This window comes from Macrotis lagotis, chromosome X, assembly GCF_037893015.1.
Source record: "Macrotis lagotis isolate mMagLag1 chromosome X, bilby.v1.9.chrom.fasta, whole genome shotgun sequence".
Taxonomy (NCBI): domain Eukaryota; kingdom Metazoa; phylum Chordata; class Mammalia; order Peramelemorphia; family Peramelidae; genus Macrotis; species Macrotis lagotis.
The window spans coordinates 161841546-161857580 of NC_133666.1; the positions used below are offsets into that span (position 1 = coordinate 161841546).

General features: G+C 36.7%; 1 pseudogene; it reads right to left on the bottom strand.

Moving 5' to 3' along the window:
- Positions 1–14419: 14419 nt before the first annotated feature.
- LOC141501846 (BRCA2 and CDKN1A-interacting protein pseudogene) lies at positions 14420–15311 on the bottom strand (annotated as a pseudogene).
- Positions 15312–16035: the final 724 nt, after the last annotated feature.

Consider the following 16035-nt stretch of genomic DNA (forward strand, 5'->3'; position numbering starts at 1 on the left):
TTGTAGGTGATGGGCCAAAAGATGGAGTTGGCCAGTTGAGAGGTATCTAATTTCTGAACAATCTAAGTAGAATAGAGGAAATCCTGTGCTAAAGGTAAAAAGCCAGTGACCTGAGGCCTGGAGTCAAGGCTGATCCAAGGTGAATTCTCCTAGTTCTACTCTAATTCTCTCTCCATCAGTTCATTTGAGCCTTCTTATGTTTCTTAGAATTTGTCCCATTCTTCATTTCTGATGGTACAGTACCTTTTCATTATATTCATTTACCATATTATGTTCAGCTATATCCTAAATGATGGATACTTTATTTCTAATTTTTTACAGATACAAAAGTTCAATATAAATATCTTTGCAAATATGGAAAGTTTTCTTTTTTCTTTGATCTCTTTGGGGGCATATTGCAAATACAGGTATCGCCAGATCAATGAGTATATATAAAATTTAGTGTCTTTTGAAAGCTCTAAATTACTTTATATAATGGAGGAAATAATTCACAACTCCTCCAATAGTACATTAGTGTGCCTGTACTCCAATGGCCCCTCCAATGTTTGTTATTTTCCTTTTATTTTAGTCTCCCCCTCCCCCAAACAAACACATCTGACAAGGTATGCAGTGAAATGTTTCAATTTTTTTGGCTGTTTTAATTTTCATTTCTCTTATTAATTTCCAATATATCTTAGATATCAGATTTTTATCAAAGAAATTTCCTGCAACTATTTAGTCTTAATTGTTTCCTTTATTATTTTAACTGCATTAACCTTATTTGTACAAAAAAGACTTTTTAACTTTAAGTAGCTCAAATTGTCCATTTCATACCCTATGATTGTCTCTTCTTGTCAAAAACTCCTCTACTATCCAGAACCATAAAGTTTTCTACTTTTCTGAACCTCTGATTTGTTCTAGGACAAGTAGCAATTTAGAGCCTATTTTGGCATATAATATAAGTTGTGCCTCCAAACCTAATCTTTGTTATAGAACGTTCCACATTTCCTAGGAATTTTTTCAAATAGTGAATCCTTATTCTATCAGAGTTTTGGAGTTTTTTACTGAATAATATGCTTCTATATGTGTTTTTTCTATATATTTTTTGCTAATCTATTCTACTGATTAAGCTTTCTACTTGAGCAGTGGTGATGCATGTATTTTTAAAATTTCTTCTAAATAGTTTTTAATTCTTTTTGTATTTTTTTGAGATCCTGTATTAGTAGACTCCCTTCCTCCCTGCTTTACTTTCATATGTAATGAAATAATTTCATATTTTCAAATGTTCCTCAGTTAGATTTTTAAACTTTTTTCCTGGTTCTATAATGTAATCCTTTGTCACTGAATCAAAAAATTAACTTTGACAGTGTTATTATTTTTATTATTTTAGTACAACCCAAACATGAGTCATTAATAAATTTTCAAATGTTTGTCTTTATTTTTTTATGATTGTTTTGTAGCTGTATACATGAAATTTCTATCTGTTTTGGGTGATCGAATCTCATTTAAATTACAAATTATAAAGCTATTTTGAATATAATATTCTTTTCTATCTTTTTCTGCTGAGTTTTGGTTTTGTTGGCAACATATAGAAAGATCAAAGAATTTTGTGGGCTTATTAAATGTTCTGTTATCTGAAGTTATTATTTCAATTGTTAGTTGAATCACTAGGGTTTTCTATAAGCCTTCATGTCACTTGTAAAATACAATAATTTTGTTTACTTTTTGCTTAAATTATTCCTGAATTTTTCATAAAGTGATACTGGTTTGGAATTTTTGTGCCAAGGTTAATTTCTATCCTTTTTGAATAGTGTGATTAGTTTTGCCCTTTCTCCAATTTCTAACATCACTTCTCTCAGATTTCTCTTCAATGATAACCAGAAACTTTCATGTTCCTTAAAATATCACTCTTCAGAGTTATTGATTTTTAGATTCCTTATTCCTCAGAATAACTCTTCTCAGGTTACACTGATGGTTTTAGATCTCCTGAAAAATCCTTCAAGTTTTTTAAAAAAAACCAAAGCACTTTTCTCCAGATAGATTACTGGCAGAATGTTGATCTGCCTACCAGATTTCCACTGATTTCCCTAGTAGGATCCATCTCTCAATTTGAAGTCTTATTTATAGCCTGACTAGATGGAGTTTACTATATTTACTCTTTTGATTACTTGATTATTGTTTTGTCTAGAACCCTTTGTAGTTTTTTGTAAGATTGTACGTGGCTGAGATGAGCTCCTCTATGATTTCTCTCACTGACATTTTGATCAGAAGCTTGGCAATTAATTAAAATTTTAAAAATAGCAGGGATGATGTAATGATAACTTTTAGTCACTGATGGGAAATTAAAATTTTTCATATGAGTAGGTAAGTAAAGGGGGAGTGAAAAAGATATAGGGCATACATGCTGAAAGTAGAATTATAAGAAGTGCAGAGGAATGAGACTAGTAGTCATGGGTTTAATAATAAGAGAGAAAAGTAAGAAAAAAGCCAGCTATTTTCCAGTTTCAGAGGCAAACAATACTGTATAATGAAAAGAAGGAAGACAAGTAAATCTCTTAATCCTATTACCATCTATTGTTAGAATGGGAGAAGAGAGAGAAAGAGACAGAGTGATAAACACAGAGAGAGAAACAGAGGCAGAGAGGGATAAGACAGAGAAGCAACATATGTAGAAAGAAAGAACTGGGGCAGCTAGGTGGCACAGTAGATAAAGCACTGGCCCTAGAGTCAGGAGTACCTGGGTTCAAATCCGGACTCAGACACTTAATAATTATCTAGCTGTATGGCCTTGGGCAAGCCACTTAACCCCATTTGCCTTGCAAAAACCTAAAAAAAAAAGAAAGAAAGAACAGATGATGTCACCATGAAAGGAGAGGATAAAACAATAGGAGCTAAAGAGAAGGGAATGATTAGCAAGTATATAGAAGCAGCATGATGATCTTTGTTAAATAGAGAGTTAAAGTAAAGAAATAAGAATCATTTAAAAATAACTGACTAAATGAGAAGACAAAGAAATTTGAAGAATATGGGAAACTGTTGGTAATTTCAAGCAAATGTTAATAAAAAATATTTAGAGGAAGTCATTCTAATAAATGACAAAAAGAATGTTTGCAATATTTGGCAAGAGTTATTGAATAAGGAAACATTTTAAATGATAAAATTTAGTATGTTTAAACTATCTGTGAAGAAATTAAATTAGTTAATGTTCAAGGGAATATGTAGTTTTGTTTTATATTTTTATTTTTTGTCATGAAACTGAAATTTTGCCCTACTCTCATATTGACTTGACTAAGGAACATTAGGGAGGGAGGAATGTAGGATAAATCTGGATATTAGATTGAGTCCAAGTCCTGAAGTTCTTTAAATGACAATTTTTTTTAGGTTTTTGCAAGGCAAATGGGGTTAAGTGGCTTGCCCAAGGCCACACAGCTAGGTAATTATTAAATGTTTGAGACTGGATTTGAACCCAAGTACTCCTGACTCCAGGGCAGGTGCTTTATCTACTGTGCCACCTAGCCACCCCCCTTTAAATGACAATTAAAGGAGTTTATTATGTTTTCCTAGAGCTAATAGGGAACCAGTAGATTTTTGATGGAGTCCCAGTTAATGAGCCCCCTCCCTAACATTCAGATCCACTCTGAATATCATTCTAGGAATTCTAAACTATGACTTAATTAATGACCCTACAATACCTATCCTTAAGAAAATCACTTTGACAGCTACATGGAAGGTAAACTACAGGCATTGAGTGACTTCAAGCAAAGAGATTATGAGAAATCATTGCAATATTTCAGATAAAATAAGATACTGAGCTAGGCTGGTGTCTGTGTGAGTGTAGAGGACATAGATATCAGAGAAGTGAAGGTGTAAGGTTTGTTTTTTCCTTATCTAGAGATGTTATTTTACTGAAAGAAGCAAGAAAAACAGCCCTTCAGAGATAAGCACTTGGAAATAAATAAACAATTCTGAGATGACCTCAGAGAAACAATACTTACTGAAAGCAAAAATAATCAAAATCTCTTGTTTCCAAGCTGGTAATTTGTATATGATTGATATGATTCTCTGTGAGTAGAAAAAAGGGGATGGATGTATGAGGTGTTATGGCAGCTAGGTGGCACAATGGATAGGGAGTGGAAGTTGGGAGTTCAAATGTGACTTCTGATACATACTAGCTGTGTGATTTTGGGCAAGTCACTTGACTCTGTCTCAATTTCCTAAACTATTAAACTAAGATAAAAATAATAACTACTGCTCGGGGTCATTGTGAGTATCAAATCAGATAATGATTGGAAAATACTTAGCACAGTACCTTACATTATAAAAGTGCTATATAAATGTTAGATGTTGTTAGTATCATTATTGTTAGAAAGTCAAGTTTTAACCCTAAATCATTATGATTGAGGTCACTGAGGAACTGGAAAGCCAAAGTGTTTAAGGAAATATCAATATATGTTCTTATAACCCAGTAGAAAAGACAGGAATTGATGTGCAAAGAAAGACTATCAGTCAGGAACTAAAAGACTTCTTGAAAGGAGATAGAATGATCTAGGGGCTAGGGTCTGGATTGGAAGATAATTTACATAGACCTACCACAAACCAGAAACTGATGATTCTTTGGTCTTCAAGAAGGACTTACCTTTTTTTCTTTTTCTTTTTTTGTTTTTTAGGTTTTGGCAAGGCGATGGGGTTAAGTGACTTGCCCAAGGCCACACAGCTAGGTAATTATTAAATGTCTGAGGCTGAATTTGAACTCAGGTCCTCCTGACTCCAGGGCTGGTGCTCTATTCACTGAGCCACCTAGCTGCCCCCGAAGGACTTGTTTGTAGAGGAGTCACTTCCTTGTGCTTATAACCTGAGGCCAGAAAGTTGATAATAATAAACAAAATTTATATAGAGTTTTACAGTTTATATATGCTTTTTGTCTTTGTCTCTGCACCCCTCTCTCTGTCTGTTTTTCTCTTAGTCTCTCTCTCTCTCTCTCTCTCTCTCTCTGTCTCTTTCTGTCTCTCTTGATTTGCATATGTACATAACTCTTTCCATATTATCACAATGACCCTGGAAGATAGGTACGATTATTATCTTCATTTTATAGATAAGGAAGCAGAGGCTGAGAAAATTAAGGAATTTTACTTCAGGATATACAACTAAAAAAAAATGCCCAAGGCAGGATTTGAACTCAGATCTTCCTGAATCCAGGATCAGCACATTACATTATCTACCACACCTTTTAGATGCTCCAAATGTGAGCATCTCTATGTAAATTCATAGAATAGCCAGTACAAGGCATTTGATTTCCTAAGGTTCTTTCTTAAAATTGAGATTCCTGTGTTATTGTCCTCTATCGCAATATATGTGACAATCTATTTTCAAATAGCTACTTCCTCAACATGAAGAATAGATCATTCTAGAAATTTTCCCAGATTATAGTCATAAAGAGGTTATTCCCCAAGAATTCAAGGATGCCTCCATCAACCTTATCAGTAAAGGGAATAGATTGTCCTGTAACAATCATAAGTATATTTCCTTTTTAGTTATTGCTAATAAGATTCTTGTCAGAGTCCTTCTTAATAGACTGATCCTTCACTTCGAAGATGATCACCTCCCTGAGAGCCAGTGTGGCTTCAGAAAAGGTTGAGAGTAGCTATGGTGTTTGCTGCCCAACAACTCCAGGAAAAATGCCAGGAAGAGAAGTCTGTATACAATATTTATAGATCTAGGCCTTTAATGCTATCAGTTATGAGGGTTTATGGAAAATTATGTCAAATTTTGGCTGCCCGAGAAATTCGGCAGTATTGTACATCAGTTCCAGGAAGCCTGCATGCCTGGGTCCTGGAGAGTGGATGATGATCTGGAGATTTCCCAGTCACCAATGGAGTGAAACAAGGCTGTATCTTTGCTCCCATATTTTTCAACATGTTTTCAGTCATGTTATCAATGCCTTCACTGAGGATGAACACTACACTGGTGGCAAATTCTTCAACTTGAAAAGGCTACAAACCAAGAACAGAGTAGAGAGAGTGCTGGTCATGATCTTCTGTTTGTAGATGATTGTGCACTCAATGCAGCCTCTGAAGCTGAGATGCAACAAAGTGTAGATCAGTTCTCTGCTGTTCTGCTAATTTAGGTCTAACAATGAACACCAAATAAGCACAGGTGCTCTATCAGCCAGCAGCACACCATCCATATGTGGAACCATATGTTACAGCAAATGGAGAAGTGTGGACAAATTCACTTACCTTAGCAGTGTCCTTTCCAGGAATATACAAATTGACAATGAGGTTGACACATGCATTGCCAGGACTAGCTTGGTATTTGGGAGGCTCCAGAAGAAAGCATGAGAGAGAAGAGCTATTAGACTGACTATAAAACTGAAGGTCTACAGAGCTGTTGTGCTGATCTCATTGCTATATGCCTGTGAAACCTGGACAGTCTACAAGCGTCATGTCAGGAAACTGAATCACTTGCATTTAAATTGTCTTAGGAAGATTCTGAAGATCACCTGGCAGGAGAAGATACCAGACATTGAGGTCCTTTCTTGAGCTAAACTGCCTAGTATTCCAATATTACTACAGAGTGCAACTATGATGGTCGGACACATTATTAGAATGCCAGACAGACACTGGCCCAAAAGATTATTTTATGAAGAACTCACACGGAGCAAGTGCTCACAAGGGGGTCAGAAGAAGTGATACTGAGACATCCTGAAGGTCTCATTGAAGAACTTTAGAATTGACTGTACAGCATGGGAGACACTGGCACAGGACAGGTGAGTATGGCATACCCTCATCAGTGAGGGTGCTGCACTCTATGAGGAAGGCAGAATTAAAGCAGGTCAAAGGAAACATAACATACATTAATTTAGTGTGAGCATCCCAGGTCTTTGCATGGACTATTTGTGCTCAGCCTGTGGTAGAACATTCCAAACTCCTATTGGTCTGATAAGTCACAGCAGGACACACTGTAATTCGTTTCAAACATAGTGTTATAGTTTTGGTCCACTAAAATTTTAATGTTACTTTATAACTGGGGTGGGGAACCTTTTTTTTTCTGTCAAGGGACATTTGGATATTTAGAACTTAGAACATCATTCCTGGTCCATACAAAAATCTCAGCTTAAAATTAGCCTCTTATATTACTCATAGATTTATTGAATTTTGATTCCTGTCTGTGGTTGCCTTGGTAGGGTCAGATTTTGTGAACCTTCTACAACCTTCAATGATTTGGAAATGACCTTGTGGGTTAGGAAGCTACCCCATTGACATATAAGCTATAGAAATCTGTTTATCTCTTTAAGTTGTTTTGTCTTAAAGCATGATACTTATTCTTGCTTTTTTGAATTCACTTGATACATAATACATTTTGTTCCAAATCCTTATTTTAATTATGTAAAAGATTTCAACTGTTCTTACTTCTTTTCATTTTATTGGATTGTTTGATACATTCACATTTAAAGCTATTAATTAGATTTATATTTTTCTTCATTTGATTCTAATATATAATTTTCTGAATTATGATTATTTTATTCTTCTTTGTAAATGCTTACTCTACTTTAGGTCAACCCTATTCCTACATGGTCTTTTTCCTTCTCTTTCTATACTACTCCTCTTTTGTTTGAGTTTTATTTTATTTATCCGTTTGTTTTTCTTTCTTCCTCTTATCTAGTTTTCTAAATTCTTCCCCTCTTTTTCTCAGTTTTAGTCAAGCAAAGTCCTTCCTTTTCTCCACATCAAATCTTATGTTAGTTTAAAAATTTTCTTATGACTTATGAAAAAAATTCCTCTTGTTCTCTTTATTAATCATCTTCTTTTTTATAACTATTCCAGGTAGTTATTTGTTGACTTATTCTTATCTTCCTTAGTTTCTCTATTTCATGCAGAATTGTTATAAAATGTCCATTTTGAGTTCTCTTTTCTAAACAATTTCTGTTACTGCAATGTAAATCTTACCATTCCTTACTTCCTCAATCCTTGCCCCTCACCCCACTCCATAACTAACATGTTTTACTGTTATGTCTCAGTCTTAGAATTGCTAGGGGATATAGTGAGGATAGGAATATCACCTCAAAATAAAAATAGTTCCCTCAGGATTTATGATTCCTCTTCTTTTAAGGTAGGTTATTGTTCATCTAGACACTAAGTAGTTGCATCTGTCTTAGCAACAAATCCCTGTTGATTATACATATTGTAAGGTCTACATTTCCCATTTCAGAATCTCTCTCTATCTGGTCATGGGAGAAGTATTCCCCATTCTTTGCTCTGTTTTCTTCCCTCTCTTTGTCAACTCTTTCATTCTCCTGTAGCTTCTCTTCTTGTGGAGAGATATAGGAGTAATTTTCTTAAGACTGTTTATAATTGCCATTAATATGATACTTCATACCTATCTTCTACCTTTCACTTTCCTTTTATGCTTCTTTAATTCTGCAGTTTTTTCCCCAAAATTGCTTTGATCATGTTTATGGAGAAGGTATGAGATTTAGTTTTTGGTGTTTTAGATCTATTCCTCCACCATCTCCCCTATTTAAGTTTCATTTTAATCCTTAGGAAAGAAATCTCTTAATCGTCATTGTTTTAAATCCCTCAGGTGTTTTGTCTGTTTCTATCTTCCATTTCCCCCAATTTGGGGGGGGGGGATGAATTTCATTCCTCATACATTTCTTGGTTCTCTGCCTTTTTTTGTATTTCTATTGTTTGAGGTATTTATGTATCAGTTGATCTGCTCTTTTTTTTTTTTTTTGGCCTTGTTAGGAATGCTTCAAAAACATATCCTTTTTTTTAAACACAATTTTTCTATTGATGATTAAGCTTCAATTTTCATAGTATGTCACCTTAGGTTCTATCTTGAGCTCCTTAGCTCTTTATAACACATTATTCCATTCTCTGTGGTTTCTGGATAGTGCAGAACAGTCTTATGTTATTCAAATAACCTTTCCTTTATATTTTACTTTATTTTTCCTGATATTAAAATAGGAAGGTTCTCCCCTCTCCCTTATATAAGTAATATATATTGTATTTCCCAATGTATAAGAGAAACCTTGATTTTGGAGCCCGAAACAGCAGTTATGTACTCCTTTGACATCAGTAACTTCTTTTTCATCAGTAATTCTTCCTGCCTCATGCTAAACCATCTTTGTCCATTTTGAGTTCTCTTTTCTTTTCTTTTTATGGACACAGGAATTCCACTTGCCCTTTGCTCTTCAATCCATCTCTTCAATTCCCCCTCTAACTCAGGCCATTTGGCTGGCTGATTTAACTTTTATGGCCTTCTTTTGTCAGTGCATTTTCAATAGGGTCTCTTCTTCTTGTAGCCAGTCTTGGGTTGTTTTCTCAGCTGGAGGAGAACCAAACTTCAATTCAGCAATGTGATTTCCATTCTTGGAATGGAATCTCTTGCAAATTGTATCACTTTGAATTTGAGTTCAGCACTGAACTAAAATCTTTTCTGAGCCAATTCTGGGTAGAATGTGGCAAAATGTAACCTAATATACCACTAACAAATGCAAAACAATGAGTACAAAGTCAGCAAGGGTGAAAAAAAGAGAAATTCAAGTAAAAAAATCTGCAACCACTGTATAAGCTGCTCCCAGTTTTTAGACCCTAAATTTTTCGAAAAGGGTGTGTTTTATACATGGGGAAGTATGGTAGCTTTTCTTTACATTCTGTATTGTTGTTGAATACTCATTATTAATTCTTCACCCAGATTTAGGTGTTTTTATTATAGGGAGGTTTTTAGTAAAAAGAAATTCTTCATATTCAGATGAATGTGACCCTCATCTAGAATCACCCGTTGAACTATTTTTATCATTGTTCACACACACTACATTTGTTTTTTATCTTAGTTCTGGCTTGTTAGCATTTCAGTTGTACCCCATGAGCTATGCACTGGGTTTTGCTTTTACTTGTTAGTGGAATAAAGATTATGTTATAATACAGCTATTCATTTTAAGAGTATTTATTGCTAAAGTTGTGGTTGAATGAGAGAGTCCTATCATCTCTCCATGTCTTGCAACGAGGATTCAGAACACTGATCCATGAGCTCAGGACCTGGATCTAGGTGAATTACCTCGTTGATCACTAAGTGAATTTTTTGATCATAGCAATTTATGAAGAATGTTTATGGGGCGTCTAGGTGGCATAGTGGATAAAGCACTGGACCTGAAGTCAAGGGTACCTGGGTTCAAATCTGGTCTCAGACACTTAACAATTACCTAGCTGTGTGGCTTTGGGCAAGCCATTTAATCCCGTTTGCCTTGCAAAAACCTAAAAAAAATGTTTATTAAGGGACTTCTGGCTAAGATGGCTGAGAGAAGACAGGCACAGTTCAAAAGTCTCCTGATCTTTCCCCATCTATGATATGAAACAAACCTTTTAACAGAAATCTGACCTACAAAACCCAGAAAGAAAGACCAGGAGAAAGAACATCTTACCTCAGGATTTGTCTTCCTCAGCCATGGGTGAGTCGGGTCTGGTGAGTCCAAGCACAGAGGGCAGATCAGCCCCAGATCAGCTGGATTAGTGGCTGAATTGGAGCCAGGGAGCCTGAGGGCCAGAGACATGGACCTGCTTGATCAGCAGTGGGGCTAGACCATGGGGGCTTGGGTCTACTAGGGAGCAGAAGCACTGGTATTTGCTCTGACCCTCTGGAGTTTGCCAACAGGGTTGGGGGGAGAGTTCCTCTGCAGGAGAGCTGAGGACACCATCCCTGGGCTCCTCTAGTCTGAGGAACTCGTCTCCATTGCAGCTGAGGTCTCTTCCCAGAACAAACACAATCACAGACTACTTCTGCCTCAGTCACAGGTGTGTGAGCAGAAGAACCAGCCCAGCTGACAATAGGGAGAGGAATGACCTCACCCCAGGGTAAAGACCACCATTGATTGAAGGCAAAAGGATTCAATAGCTTCAATTACTCCCTTCAGGTTAAGGGAGTAGGCCTCAATCAAGGTCAAAGACACTCCAGAGAAAGCAACCAGTACCTCCTACTGGCCAGCCAGAGAAATTTCACTCAGTGAGTAAAGCCTCTTAGAGATCCCAACACCAAACCCCTGTGAACCAACCCCTCCCCAACTCAAGGTTTTAGCAAAATGAAGAAAGGTCAGTGGAAAGGTAGATCAACAGAAAAATTCTAGGAAGGAAAAGACCCTAACTCAGAGAGTCCTAGAACCTCTGAGGAGAATATGATCTGGTCTCCAGCCCAGAAATACTTCCTTGAAGAAATAAGTTAAGAATTTAAAAATCAACTGGAAAATTTGGGAGAGACAATTAATACATTGCAACAAGAAAACAAATAATTAGAAAATACAATTGGTCAAATACAAAATGATACTGAATCTCTAAGATCATTAATAGGGCAAATGCAAAAAGAAAATAACTCTCTCAAAACCTTAATTGGTCAAATGGAAAGATCTTTCAAAAGTAGAATTGACCTACTGGAAAAGGAGTGGTAAAAGGTTAATGAAGCAAAATCCTCCCTAAAAAAAAGAATGGAGTCTGCAGAAACTAATGATGTCATGAAACAGCAAGAGCCTGTCAAACAAAATCAAAAATAGAAAAAATAGAAGAAAATGTAAAATACCTCATCAGCAAAACCACTGACCTTGACAATAGGTCGAGGAGGGGCAACCTGAGAATTATTGGATTTCCTGAAAACATTGAATAGAAAAAAAAGCCTGGAATTAATATTACAGGATCTAGTGATAGAAATTTGCCCTGATGTCATGGAACCAGAGGACAAAGTAGTTATTGAAAGAATACATTGATCCCCTCCAGAAAAAGATCCTAAAATGTTGTGGCCAAATTCCAGAACTATCAGATAAAAGAGAAAATCCTGCAAGCAGCCAGGAAGAAACAATTTAAATATCAAGGAGCCACAGTAAGGATTACACAGGATCTGGCTGCATCAACATTAAGGGAGTGAAGGGCCTGGAATGAGATATTTCAAAGAATAAGGGAGCTTTGAATGCAGCCAAGAATCCACTATCTGGCAAAGCTGAGCCTTCTCTTCCAGGGAAAAATATGGGCATTTAACGAAATGGAAGAATTTCAAAAATTCATGTTGAAAAGATCAGAGCTAAATAGAAAATTTTGATATCAACAGGAGGATCAGGAAACATGAAAAGGTAAAAAAAAAGCGGGGGGGGTGCTGTAAAAGAAAAAAAAACCCTGCCATCCAATAAGTTGAAACTAGCTATATCCCAGCATGGGGAGAAAGATTCTCATAAATCTTGAGAATTGTAACTCTAACAGAGAGAATATACCTAGCCAGAAGTGATGGACATTCATGACCTATCCATGAGACTGCTATCCAATGGGATGTAACTGGCTTTAACCCCACTTGGGAGAAAGACTCTAATAACTTTCAAGAATTTTAACTCTATTAGACAGAATGTACTTAGCTAGAAGTGACAGACACTTAGAATTTTCTATGACTCAGATAGGATGATCTAAAAAACACTACCTCCTTAAAAAGGGGGACAGGAAGGAGATGGGAGGAGGGAGGGGATTGAATGGGGTAAATCTCATTACACTAAGAGGTACAAAATACCTATGGTAATAGAGGGGAATAAGGGAGGAAATGAGAAACACCTGAATCTTCTTTTCATCAGACTTGGCTTAAAGTCAATTTACATATACTTAGTTAACTTAACAAAAATATCTAACCTTTCAAAGATTAAAAGGGGAAAAGGGGAGGGGGGACAGAAAAAGGGAAGGAGAGTGGGGGAAAAGGGGGGAAATAAAAGGAAGGGAAGGGAAAAGGAAAAAAGGGAAAGGGGAAAGAAAGGGGAGGGGTGATATAGTAGGGCAAACACACTGAAGGGGGTGGTTTTCAGAAATAAAATAGTGGGGAATATGGATAAGGGGGGATGGGGGAAAATACAAACAGAGGGAAGAAAGCATGGAGGGCAATAAAGAATTAGTAATCATAATCTTGAATGTGAATGGGATGAACTCTCCCTTAAAACATAAGCAAATAGCAGAGTGGATTGAAAACAGAATCCTACAATATGCTGCTTACAAGAAACTCATTTGAAGCAGAGAGATACATATAGAGTAAAGGTAAAAGTTTGGAGCAAAATATATTTTGCTTCAGCTGAAGTAAAAAAAGCAAGGGTAAAGATCCTTATCTCAGACAGAGCAGGAGCAAAAATAGATAGCATTAAAAGAGATAAGGAAGGAAACTTTATCCCCCTAAAAGGTACCACAGACAATAAAGCTATTGCAATACTGAATATATATGCACCTAATGGGACAGCATCCAAATTCTTAGAGGAGAAGCTGAAAGAACTACAGGAAGACACAGACAGCAAAACTCTACTAGTGGGAGACCTCAACCTCCCATGCTCAGATCTAGATAAATCGAATCATAAAATAAACAAGAAAGAAGTTAAGGAGGTAAATAAATTGTTAGGAAAAACTAGATATGGTAGACATGGAGGAAACTGAACAGGGATAGAAAGGAATATACCTTTTACTCTGCAGTACATGGAACTTACACAAAAAAAATTTTTTTTAAGAAAATAGAAACATTTTATTGATTGAACATGGCTCCCCTTGCAGGACAATGGATTTTGTTTCCATGTTGCAACTGTATACAAAAAAACCTATTTTCAAGGTTATGTACCCAATACCATTTGTGAAGACTTTGCATTCAAATAGTTATTTTCAAAGTCACTATCCCACTAAGGTAGAGCTTTCTTTATCTGGGTTGATGAATGGGATTTTTATTAAATTTTTTATATAACAATTTTAGTATCATTGGTTTTAAATGATATTTTCTATCATTTTAAATAGCTTTATCTTGTTCTTTGCTCCACCAGATTTATGCAGTTGGCACCCCCATATTACTTTAGTAATCTGCCTCCTAGTGAAAGTAAGGATATACTGGAGCAAGTAATTAATCACTTCTCACCCATTTCAACAACGAAAAAGGAACAGAAGACAAGCAAAGATAAACTATGTGAAGCTCCTGCTGAACCAAGATGTGTGATTCAGTGACTTTCAAGTCTTCATTCTATTATTCAGTCCACACTGAAATATATCTACGTGCAATAAACAGTGTAATGTCCTCATGAATGACATCATCAGAAAGACATGGGTTTTGGGGTACGGAGCCCATTCCCCAACCAATAAAATCAGTGTAATGCTTCGTGCACAGAAGATGTACAGAGAGTTAACAGGACAAATTGCCAGCCCGGATAATTTTGTACAAATAAAAGATTTTGTACATCATGAAAGCAACCATAATAGAGTTGCTAGGTTTTTAAATTCCTAACCCACATGTGTGTTCCATTTTCTTTTGAAGTAACGAGCTTTTAATGAATGATTCACGAGTCCAAGGGACATTGGACCAAATGGAAAAAACAATCCTGCTAAGGCCACGGTGACTTGAACCATCCCTCTCTGATAAGTCTCTCCCCAAGCCTTCTCCAAATGAGCCACTGCCTGGATTAGATGGAGAGGTGCTCCTTCAGCATCTCCATGACCGCACTCATCTTGCTGGAATTAGCATCAATGTGCGCAAGGGTTTCATAGGTAAGTCATCAAATGACCACCGGCTTCCCAGGGCCAGGTCACTCTTCTTGCACCGAGAAGCTGAATTTCAGAAGTGCTTTCTCATAGAAAAATTTCTCGTCTGCATTGGCAAACATCACCTCTTCTTTCTGGGGCACTTTCCCTCGATGTCTGGAATTCTTCGCAACCTCTTGGAATGTCTTGCTGATCATGAGGTAGTAGTGCCACCTCCCACAAGGCTGATTGGCCTGATGAGCCTCCATGAGTTCCTTTTGAAGCTGCTGGTGCATGGGTAGAGCAATCTGGGGTGGGACATTTAATGAATCTCTCGCTTAGCAGGAAGCCCATAGGCTTAGTGGGATCATTTAAAAGCTTATCCAGCTGTTCAACCATACTCTGCTCACAGTTCTTCTCACACTGACTTAGAATCAACTCTTTAATTTGTTCGACACATTCGGTACCCTTTCTTTCAGGTAAATTCAAGAGGCTTATGAAACCAAAAATCTCCTCTTCTTCACCATCCTCCTCATCACTTTCCTCTGGAACATCTGTTTGCTTGATGACGCTGCCCAGGCGGCTCTGCTGCGCGAGGAGGTGGCCCAGCTGGGCCGTGTTCACCGGGGCCTTGAGGAAGAGCTGCTGCAGCAGCTTCTTAATCCCGCCTCGAATTCCACCGTCACTTCTTGGTTGACGAGCTCGTCTTCCTCGCCTTCCTCCTCGCGGCTCTCCTCGCCGCTCCCGTCGGTGTCCTCGCCTGTCTCTCGGCGCTGCTCCTCGGCTCGGGCTCCCTAGGCCGCCCAGAGCATGCTTCTTGGCCTGGGACGCCATGCTGCCCCGCTCCCACGGCGCCTGCGCCTTAGACAAAAATTGACCATGTATTTGGACATTAAAAACCTAATGATCAACTGCAGAAAGACAGAAATAGTGAATACATCTTTCTCAGATCACAATGCAATAACAGTCATATGCAATATTGAGGTCAAGGAGATATAGACCCAGAACAAATTGGAAACTGAATAACCTCATTTTAAAGAATAAGTGGACGAAAAAACAAATTACAGAAAGAATTAACCATTTTATCTTAGATAATGATATTAATGAAACAACATATCAAAACCTATAGGATTCACTCAAAGTGGCTCTCACGAGATATATTATAGCTTTAAATGTTTGCATGAATAAATTGGAGAAAGAGTAAATCAATGAACTAAAAATACAACTAAAAAAATTAGAGAAAGAACAAATGAAAAATCCCCAATTAAATACCAAATTAGAAATTCTAAAAATTAAAGGAGAAATTAATAAAATTGAAAGCAAAAAAATATTGAATAAATAAAGCCAAAAGTTGGTATTATGAAAAAACCAATAAAATTGATAAACCCCTGGTAAATTTGATTTAAAAAAAAGAAAGAAGAAAATCGAATTGCTAATATCATAAATGAAATAGGTGAACTCACCACCAATGAGGAGGAAATTGAAATAATAATTTGAAATTATTTTGCCCAACTCTATGCCAATAAATTTGATAATCTAAGTGAAATGGATGAATATT